Source organism: Mustela putorius, unplaced genomic scaffold (genome assembly GCF_011764305.1).
Source record: "Mustela putorius furo isolate JIRA1106 unplaced genomic scaffold, ASM1176430v1.1 tig00000813_pilon_pilon_pilon, whole genome shotgun sequence".
NCBI classification, from domain to species: Eukaryota; Metazoa; Chordata; class Mammalia; order Carnivora; family Mustelidae; genus Mustela; species Mustela putorius.
In genome coordinates this window covers 5,230,088-5,241,106 of record NW_025421485.1, presented here as the reverse complement: position 1 = coordinate 5,241,106, position 11,019 = coordinate 5,230,088, and positions in this window count along the sequence as shown.

Below are 11,019 nucleotides of genomic sequence, written 5' to 3'. Positions count from 1 at the left end.
ACAGGGAAGAAGTTTGGAGGTTGGCCATCCAGCGTGGGGATGATGGTGACTCTCTCGTATCTGCCCTCCTGTGTGTCTCTCTCACACACAGCACGGTGCTCCCTCCGGGCCCCGGGTCTGCAGGCCGGGGTCAGCACATGTCTCAGCACCAGCCCTGCAGAAATGGCAGAAACGAGGCAAAGGTGAAAGAGCTGCTTCTTTCTTTGGAAAGCGAAAGCCCAGGGCTCAGAAGCAGGCTGGGAGAGGGGAGTGCCATGCCGTTAGGCAGGGCAGTGACCGTGGCTGTGCCCACGGCTGTTTCCCCCGGGTGGGCAGCCGGGAGACATAGCAGGCACTCAGGTTGAAGAGAGGGAAACACATCTGCACAGGCACACTCTCCCAGTTCCTGCTGATCCCGGTCCCCCCACAGGGCGCTCCTGGGGTCCAGGGTGCGTCCTCCGGGAAACAGGTGCAGGGTGCTTCGGCTAATTCCCAGCCTGTGATTAGAGGCTTAGAACTTTCAATTCCCAAGGCACCCTGCATGGATAGCTGCCAGGAAAGAAAGGGAAGCAGCAGGAGGCCCGGGAGCCTCGAGGGCCCAGGTGTTCTGGACTGAGTGTCCTCTGCTCAACTCCTATGTGACTCCAAGGGGAATTTCTCCCAGGAGAAAGGGCCTTTACGGGGTAATCAGGGTTAAGTGAGATCATGAGGATGGGGCTCTCATTGGATAGGACTGGTGTCCTTAAAAGAAGAGACACCAGAGAGCCCCTTCTCTCTTCTCCCTCCCTGAGCCTCAAGGACACAGAGGGAAGGCTGACTTTCAAGCCCTGGAGAGCTTCCTCACCCAACCAATCTGCCACCAACTTGATCTTGGTCTTCTAGCCCCCAAACTGTGAGAAATAAGTGTCTGCTGTTTAAATTACCCACTTTGTGGTATTTTGTTGTGGCAGCCTGTGATACTATGATTTTTTTTTAAAGGATTTTATTTATTTATTTGAGAGAGCGAGCGAGCGAGTGATCCCAAGCAAGGAGGAGGGGTAGGGGAGAAGCAGACCCCCTCTCACCACGGAGCCTGATGCAGGCCTCGATCCCAGCACCCTGGGATCATGACCTCAGCCGAAGGCAGACGCTTAACCAACTGAGCCACACGGGCATCCTGATATTGTGCTTTATAATAAGAAATATATATTTGGTCTTCATTTCTCCTGCCCACCCCCCCACTTCCTGGCACAGGGCTCCTGAGCCCTTGGGATTTCCTAAGTGATAAGAGAGACTATGCTTCTTTGCAACCACACCTGAGTTCACCTTATTGAGGTGACTTTTGGTAAGCCCCTGAGGGTGGGGGCTGGTTGCCAGGGAAACCAGCCTGTGATTAGAGGCTTAGAACTTTCAGTCCCAACTCCTGACTCCTGGGCGGAGAGCGGGGCTGGAGACTGAGCTCAGTAATGGCCAGTAACCTAACCAGTCTGGCCTCTCTAATGAAGCTTCCGTAAGAACCCCGAAGGCAGGGTTCAGAGAGTTCCAGATTGGGGAAGGTGTGGAGGCCCTGGGAGGGTGGTGTCCCTGGAGAGGGGGAGCTCCACCCCTCACCACACCCCTGGCCTGGGGAAAACCCACATGTCTGGGACCCAGAGAATTCTGTGAGTGGACGGAACCGAGGAGATTTTCCTAGACACAGCGGGTTTGGGACCAATACTGTGAGCAAGGAGTCCAAGTCACCTCTGCTTTGTACACTGTCCCGGGCGGGGTGCCGGGCCCAAATCTGTCCCATGGAGGGGAGGGATGACCTGCGTCCCTGGTCACCTCTGACAGGGATGGAGCCGTGGCGAGGAGCCCACCTGAGTGCAGGGACAGCTCCATGGCCTTCTCCCTGTGCCTTCTTACCCGGCTCGTCCCAGGGAGAGGGGGTCCTCCGGCCCTGAAACGGGTTTCGCAGAAGAGCTAGGAAAGGCAGGCAAAAGCGGGGGAATGTCCCAGCTGTGGCCTTGAAGCCAATGGAGCCTTGGGCTGTCCTCCGAGGGCCGCCACGTTGCCTCTCTGCATCACACCCCTCCCCCACTACCTCAACTGTCATGAGGGGTCACCAAGCACCACCCAGCTCGGAGGCCTGTCCCCAGCCTGAGCCCGGTGGCCCCGCAGCCCCGCCGGCTGGTTGGTGCTGCCGGCACTTCAGTTCCAGGCACGTAAGCGCCAGCCTGTGGGGAGAGGTTCGTCCTTCACACCCAGCCCCGGACCCCAATCTCAAGGCCACTCGCAGCCCAGCCCTCCCCCGACAAGAGCCCCTCATCCCCACTCACCCTTCCAGAATGGAGGGGCCCCTTCGGCCGGAGCAGCTCCCCGCCTGGGCGGCTACCCTCTGGCCCTCCCCCTTGTCTTCTTGATCTCTCCACCCTGAGGTCCTTCACATCAGATTCCGGGGGGCCTTGGTCCCCTCTCTGCTAAGGCCAGGATGGCTTAACTTCCAGACACTTTCTGGATATAAGGGGAAATATTTGCATGTTCTCCTGGGAGGTGAATTCAGCCCCGAAATGGGTTGGATTCTTCTTATGCAACAAAGAAAATGAATAGGGGAAAAAAAAAATCATAGTTTCCATATCAGACTAGGTTGTACCTTTATTTCCTGTTCCGTGTCATTCAGCTGTTCGTTGTCAGGGCCCTAACAATAAGCTGGGGGCACGGAGGGGAGTAAGAGCAGCTCCTGCCCCGGCTGCACTTGGCCAGAGCCCGGTGTCCCAGCATAGAGGTGGTGCGGACTGAAAGGTGGCCCTGGGCCCCTGGGACTCTGGGGCAGAGGCTTCCGGCTCACCCAGCAGCGAAGGCAGGGACCCAGGCTTGGCTTCAGGACCCAGGCCTCAAAGCACGGAAGCAGGAGGCGCTCCAGCATTCCGGGGAGAAGGGCGAGCTTGGAGAGAGAAGATACCACCCCTGCTTTCCCCCGGGAGGTCCTGGGACTCCCACGCCTCAGAAACTCTTGGAACCAGGGTGGGAGCTGGGCTGCACGGGGCGGCGCTCAGGGGTGCCCTGCCATGCTCCAGGCCTCTCTGCCATTAGGGTGCAGGGAGCTGAGGCCTGTGATGGGCTTGCCTTGTCGGGGCCTGGCACGGATGCCAGCTGGAGTACAAAGCCGCATTGTGCCCTCTGGCAGGCGCTCACGGACCCCGCGCAGGGCCTGGCACCAGAGTGTGGCCGCTCCCGCAGGCTCCATGTGCGGCCCGGCAGAACCCCCTCCCCCCGGAGATCTGAGGATATCGCTCCGCACAGCAGCCTCAGCACTCGGAATCTCCAGGACGAGCACCTCTCCCCACTGTCAGTCTGGGTGTCCCGATGCAGGGCTTGGAAACCACAACCACAGACGCTATGCCCACTCGTGGCCCCAAGACCTGGCCCCGAGACCATGACCTTGGTGAACTATTCCGTCCCAGCGGCACTCACCTTTGCAGGCCTGCCCGTGACATAGGGCACTTCCTGAAGGGGAACTCGTTCGAGCCCAGCACACCCACAAGAGGGAAGGCCACTCGCCGTCAGAGCTGGGCATGGGCAGGAGGGAGGGCTCTGCCTCGGGGCCCGTGGCAGAAGCAGAAATTTGTATTTGAGCTTGAATTCAGTCCATGACCCACAGTCCATGCTTTTCCTTTGCCTCCAATGGGCCACCCCTCTTGTAAGGAGAGAAACTTGGGGAGCGCCTTCCCAGAGCAGGAAGGGAACAGACCTGCAGAGAGGCACCACGGGGTACCTAAGTGTTGTAAGGAGGGGGTGTGAGGTGCTGGGAGCCACACACCCTCCTGCAGGGACCCAGGTGCCGGGGGTGGGGAGGTGGTTCTCAGGGACCGAGGCAGGAGGGACTGCCTGGAGCGGCCACAGCAGGAGCTGCCGGGCAGAGGTAGGGGAGACCAAGGCACCTGTCCCTAAGCCCTGAGCGGCAGGATGTTCAGGGCAAAGGTCACGGTTACTTAATTCCTGAATCAGCTCTGGGTGGAACTCTGAGCCGCAATCCCTACTTCCCAGAAATAAGCAAACCCAGACTCAGAGAGGTTGTGCAACATGCCTAGGGCTACCCAGCTGCAAATGGTTTATAGGAAGCTCAAGTCTGACCCCTGGTCCAGGGCTGGCATCTCAGAAACACAGGCCCCAGGTCCTAGAAGGGACGCGAGCTCCCCGCTGGCTGGCTGGCTGGAGGAAGTGGCTGGGCTTTCAGCAGGAAGCCGGCCTCCCGTGCTGAGTCACGCTGGCCCCTGGCTGGTATGGGGCACGAGGAAGGTGTGGGCCCCGCAGCCCCGTGGGTCCTGTCCAGCCGTGAACAAGCCAACCCACTCACCACTGGGGGCTGCTGCACGGGTCCGGGACGAGGGCTGCTGCGTGCGGCCCTCAGCATGGGGGACCGGGGTACAGGCAGGGAACCAGGTAGCAGAGCTCAGCCGCAGTGCTCTGAGGGCCACCCAGAAACTGCAGGCACAGGCCGGAGCATCTGGGGGCCACTCGCGCTAGCAGCTGGAAAGGTGCTTAGGGACGTGACATTGAGCCTTGAGACAAGTTCTGAAGGGTGAAAGGGGCTTGATAAGTAGGTAATGTGGGGGCCGCTCTCTGGTCCGGAGCTGCAGGTGAGGCTGGCGAGTGCCAGGAGGAAAGAACCCCAGGGTGGGCCTGTGCAGACTGGCCCTCAGGGGAGCAAGGGAGAGAGGAGGCCCGTTTTCTGGCTCTGCAGGCCTTCCGGCCTGTGGGGGGTCCTGCGTTCTCAGCCGACTCCACTCTAACCAGCTTCTGGTGGGCTCTGAGCAAGGAAGACTGGTGTGGCTCCGGGAGGGATCCGGAGCTGGAAACGTCTGCGATGCCCTCCTGTCTTTACTGAGCTTAGAAGACAGGTCTCGGGTGCCGATCCACTGGGAGGGTTCCTACCCATGTACAGGCTTCCCTGGATGTAGAGCTCTGACGGGGAGTCCTATCTGGAGAGCAGGCCTGCCGGGGCAGGGAGACGCCAGGCCTCCCCTGACTCTGGTGCAGACAGCTGCTGGCCTTCCCTTGTCGGTGCTCTGGGCTGGGACACTCGGGCCCCGGGGCTGCTCCCTCTGAGCTGGGGCATCCTCTGACAAACCAGGACCTCTGGGGTATCCTGAGAAGGTGGTAGAAGAACCAGAACAGCCCCTGAATCTGAGCCAGCAGATCCCCCCTCCCCCATCCACCCCGAGCAGACCCTGGCACCCTTCCAGCGGACCCAGCACACTGGTAGTCCGCAGCCCTGAAAAGAGAAACAAAACAAGGGGCTTTACTGCCTGCAAAGCTTTCGAGTTCCTTGTCTTGCTGGTGTCTTGCCTACCCCTCCTCGGGGACAGTGATGGGGAGAAAGTTTCTGCCCTGGGCTTTGGGGCAAAGGAACAGAAGGAGGGATAGCACCGAGTGAGGAGGATCCACTGTGGCTTGGGTGCGGTCAGAGCCCTGGTGTCTAGCGGGAACTGTCGCTGGCTCGGAGAGGGACCTGGTTCCTCTCGCCCTCCTCCACCTGTAAGTGATGTGGGTAGAATATTCCAGGCCCAGACTCCCTGGAGCCACCTCCTATGAGCCTCTAGACCATCTGTCCAAGACTCGGCTGAGACAGTCCTGCTAGTATGTCAAAGCCGGGGGTTCTGCCGGCACGCGGTCTGAATGCAGGGACCCTGGGCCTAGAAGGGGCTGTCTTTTCCCCAAGCCCCAAACACAGTGCTGCTCAGCCAGCCTGGGTTAGGCCTGAAGATAAAAGCCTGGCCCACCAAGCCTCTGAGGCTCCAAGCAGCTTTCCCAGGGAGATAAAAAGAACTTGGGTTATTTCTTTGTTTTGCTTTCCAGGAGGTGGGTGGGCCGACAGGGAGACCCATACTGCGTCCCTAGTTCGTGAATTCAGCCACTTGGTGACAGCCTGCTTCCGTCCAGGCTGTCCAGGAATCTATAAGAAAAGTCCTGCCCCCAGGGAACTCACAGTTTGGTGGCAGAGACAGGCCGATAGTGAGTTTGTGACAGCTGTGGGACAGACTTCCAGAGAAGCAGGACAAGCAGACAGAAGGCTTCTGTGAAGCAAGGATCAGGGCGAGAAGAGTGAGGCCCTCACCTTACCCATGATGTAAACGGGCACCAAAAGCTCAGTCCTCAAGACAATTCAATTTTAATGTCATCTTTTTAAAACTCAAAACTGATGTAAAAAAATCCCTGATGAACAAAATATCAAAAACTAAACAGAGACAGCCTGTTGTTTCTTGTACGAACCTGCATTATCGAGCAATGGGAACAAGTGTGTCCAATCTACCCAAAGTCACGGTCGATGGGATCTTCTTGTGCCCTGGACAGATGTGACCGGGGCCAAGGCCTGTGTACACACTGGGCGACTTGGGGTTTCCACATAGAGTGGAGTGTAGAGCTTGCTTCCCACTTGGGTTCAGAAATGGGACGAATTGTGGTAAGTGTACAGAGGGCACACACTTCCCTTCAGCCTGGGGCTGTGCTGTGGTTCAGGACTCCTGAGGCACTTTTCAAGGCTAAATGTGTTTCTAGGTGGAGGAGGGGTGGGGAGAGCCTTGGGCAGAGAGCGTGGCATGTGCAAAGGCCTGGAGGCAGGAATGCTCTTCAGGTGACCACCAAGAAGATACAGGAAAATGAAATCTTTTGTTGTTTTTGAAACAGCTTTATTGAGATATAATCCACACAGTATGCAGTTTACCCATTTAAGTGCACAACTCAATGGTTTCTGTATGTTCACAGAGCTGTGCAACCAACACCATGACCAATTTCAGAATTTGTTCGTCACCCCAAGAAGAAACCCATCCCCTTTAGTAGATAATCTCACATAGTACTCATCCCTGACTCCAGCCCTAGGAAACCATGAGTTTACTAAGAAAATAAAGTGATTTACTAAGAAAATAAGTGATTTTTCCTTTGGATGTTTGATCTTTGCAGATCCTAAACCTGTCTCCGTGGTACAGATACAGATCTGTGAGGACATTTGGATCGTGCACCTTTGCCGGGACAGCCCCAAGACCTCCACATGGTCAGTTTTCTAGCTTGATCCTTTCCCTTTTAAGCATGCAAAAAAAAAAAAAAAAAAGGAAAAAAAATCAATCAATAACTTCATCATAGAAATCTAAGATATTGTGAAAATCGGCCCCACAGTGGTTCTCTTCCGGCCCCTTAATAGCAGGATCTGCAATTTATTTGGAACTGCAAAGGCCCTTTAAGACCCCATTTATCTGGAGTGCAAAGGCCCCATTTCCAGCTTCCTTATTGAAAGGTGTGGCCATATGACTAAGTTCTGGCCACCGGAGATGTGAGCAGAAGCCCTGTGTGGCACCTGCCTTCTCTTTAGGAGGAGGGCATGGCCCCCTTCCCTTTCCTTCTTCCTTCTGCCTAGACAGGAATATAGAGGCTGGAACTTCTGCAGTCATTCTGAGCCATGAGGTGCCCTTGAGACCAAAGATCATGGAAGGAGGAGAAACACAATAAAAGAAGACTGTGTTCTGTTATCTGGGACCATTTTTTAAAAAAAATTTATTTATTTGACAGAGAGAGAGATCACAAGTAGGCAGCGAGGCAGGCTGAGTGTGGAGGGGGAAAGCAGACTCCCTGCGGAGCAGAGAGGACCATGAGGGGCTCCATCCCAGGACCCTGAGATCATGACCTGATCTGAAGACAGAAGGCCCTGCCCACTGACTGAACCACCCAGGCACCCCTATCTGGGATCATTTTAATCCCAGACTTCCTGTCTCTGGACTACTTAAAAAAAAATTTTTTTTAAATCAACTTTATTGAGTTATAATTTACTTAAAATACACCCCTTTTAAGTGTATTGTTCTTTGGGGCTCGACAAATGTATGCCGGTGCACCATCCCAGTTAAGATGTATTTCTGTCACTCCCCACAGCATTCTGCAGCCCTTCGCTTTCCAGCCCTGCTCCCACGACCCTCTGTGCAGCTACCTCAGGTACCGCCTTCCTGCGTTTTGTCCTGTAGAATAGTTCTGCTCCGGGCTGCTCTTCAATGAGAAAGAACTAAATGCTTATCTCACTGAAGCCAATATTTTGGGGGCCTTTACGATTTGCAGCTGATTCTAATGCAGAAGTGACTATAGATATATTACACGCAGCCTCAAAGAGAGGTTCCTAAACACACTGTAATATTGTCTTGACTGCCGGTAGCCATCCCATATCTTCGATTGTTCCCTAGGAAACAGATTTGGAGATGAGACTTTCAAACCGGAGGTTTATTAGGAAGTGCCAGTGGACACGCACCTCTGCAGGAGGGAAGGGCCACAGGGCGAGGGCAGCTTCACCAGAACCTCAGCTGTCCCCACGGGGAGCTCTGAGGCCAAGGTGACCTTCAGAGATATCCTGGTCTATGTGCCCAAGTTACCAGTTATCGGATGAGGGCTGAACCTGGGGAGCAGGGAAGGCAGCTCTTTTCACTCAAAGGCAATTTCCAGGGAGGAATCAGCCAAGAGTCAAGAGCAGCCACTCCCGGGAGTGGAGGGATGCGTGTCCCGGCTCCGAAGGGGAACCTAGGAAGTGTGTCACAGCAGTGGTGACACCGTGTCCTCAGGGGTTTCATGGCTGTGTGGGAGCAGCCTGCACCTGCTTGGAAGACCTTGGAAGACCACTGATGGGGCAGATGCCCGGCTCTGTGGGTCCTGCCTTCCCCTCTGCACAGGGTCCCCTCCTGCCCAGGAAGCTGTGGCATCAGACGCTTTCTCTACCCGTCTCTCGAGCTGACCCTTGGTGGGCTGTCTTTACACACGCTGACTTTGGCAATGGCCAAAGTCCTGTGTCCTGGCCCTTCCTTATTTTGAGCTTCACGGTGACGCCACTGATGCTTCTCCAAAAATGTGAAATTTAACATCCTTCTGAGCTACGGGCATTTCTCTGCTCTGAGGATGGCTCACTGGTTCCCATGTGTCTGCCTCATTTGACCAGCGAAGGCTGAATTCAGGACCTGGTCTGCCTAACAACCTTCTCCGTGGCAAGAGCCGTTTTCTCCACTTGGTCTGAGTGCTGCGTCCCCAAAGGTTGGGGTTCCCGGCAGTCTGCCGTTTTACGAGCGCTGGGCATGGCCATAAATTAGAATCCAACAGATGAAACGAGGGACGAGGGATACTGTTCGTGTTACTTTTTTTTTTTTTACGAGAAATATTGTAAAACACAGATAAATTTAGAGACACATATATATCAGACACATACATTTCTGCAACAGAGTTGCTATCAGAACAGATTGGCTTCATATTTTTAGAAATAACGCCCGTCAGGTACAGCCGATTAGCACTGTACTCTCTTTCCCATCTCGTGCGGTCCCAGAAGCAATCACTCAATCTCTTACAGCAATCCCGGCTCTGTCTTTCAGCCCACGTTGGTGCTTTTGCTATGTTTGCATACATTTACACAAATGTACATTGTATTGTTATAGCTGAAATTAACAGTAACATACCATTCCGTTTCCATTCTTTTTTTTTAAAATTCAATGATTTTTTTTTTTAAAGATCTTCCCATGTTGATTTGGACCTATCTAGTTGATGGATTTTACTACCATATATAGTAAACCGTCGTGTGAATATAAGGGGCTTTTTTCACTCCTTCCCCCCCTCAACCCCCCATGCAGGACACTGAGGCAGATTTTCTCTCCTGTATTGGGACGTGTTGTCTCCACATGGCTTTTCGGCTTATGTATGTACAGAGGTTTTCTCGGGGTGGGTAACTGGAGGGACAATCGCTGGGGTGGGGGTATCTGTCTCTCCAACTTTGCCAGATATTGGCAAACCATTCTCCTGAGAGACTGTTGCCATTTACACTCTCAGCTCAATGCCTGGGAATGTCTCTTTCCCCATGACCCCTTCATTACTTTGTAGCAATTATGAAGAGTGCTGCGATCAACATCAGACCCAAGTTTTGGGGTGGATGTATATTGGAAGAACTGCCAGACTGGCCTCAACAGCTAACACACCATTTTGTACTACCACCGGCAAAGAACGTGGGTGGGTTCCAGCTTCTCCGGTCCTCACCCACACTTACTGTTCCTCTTTTTGATTATAAAAATGCTCGTGTGTGTCAAGGAATCTCATAGAGGTTTTACTTTGTATTTCCCTGATAACTAATAATGTTGGTCTTTCCATGTGCTTTTTGGCCCTGTACATGTATTGTCCTTAGACAGATGTCCACCCAGAACAAATTCCTTCCCATTTTTAAGTTGGGTCGTTCGTCTTTTTATTGTTGAGCTGTGAGACTTCAATTTATATGCCATAGAGACTCCTTATTAGATACACAGTTTGCAAATATTTTCTCCCCTTCTGGGGGTTGTCTTTTCATTTTCCTGATGGTGCCCTTTGAAGCCCCAGAGTTTTAAGCTTTGCCAACTTTTCCTTTGATTGCTTGTACGTTTGCTGTCATACCTAAGGAGCCATCGTCCGATCCAAGGTCCCAAAGATTTACACTTGTGTTTTCTTTTAAGGCTTTATTGCTTTAGCTCTGACGTTCAGGTCTTTGATCCATTTGGAGTTAAACTTTTGTATATGGTGTGAGGTAGGGGCCCAACTTCATTCTTCTACAGGTGACCGACCATCTGTGCCCATCCTGTGGTTCCAACATCACTTGTTGGAAAGACTGTTCTTTCTCCCACTGAATTGTTTTGGCACCCTTGTCAAAAAGTAATCGGTTACAAATGGAAGGGCTTATTTCTGGATTTCAATTTTGCTCCGTTCATCTGTGTACGCGTCCTTATGCCAGAACCACACTCTCTTGATTACTGCAGCTTTGTTGTAACGATACAGCTTTGCCAGCTGTATATTATAAAGCGCACTTCTGCTGTTTCAGAAGACTGCCTAGGCCAGTGGTTCTCAAAGTGTGGACTCCTGACCCGCAGCGTCATCATCACCTGGTAATTTGTTAGAAATGCAAATTCTCAGGCGAGACCCTAGACTTTGTGGATCATTAACTCTGGGGGTGGAGCTTAGCGATGTGTGTCCTTGCAAGCTCTTCAGGGGATTCCAACGTATGCGAAAGTGGGGATCCCTTGCATCTAAATGACAGCCGCTGGTCGCCTA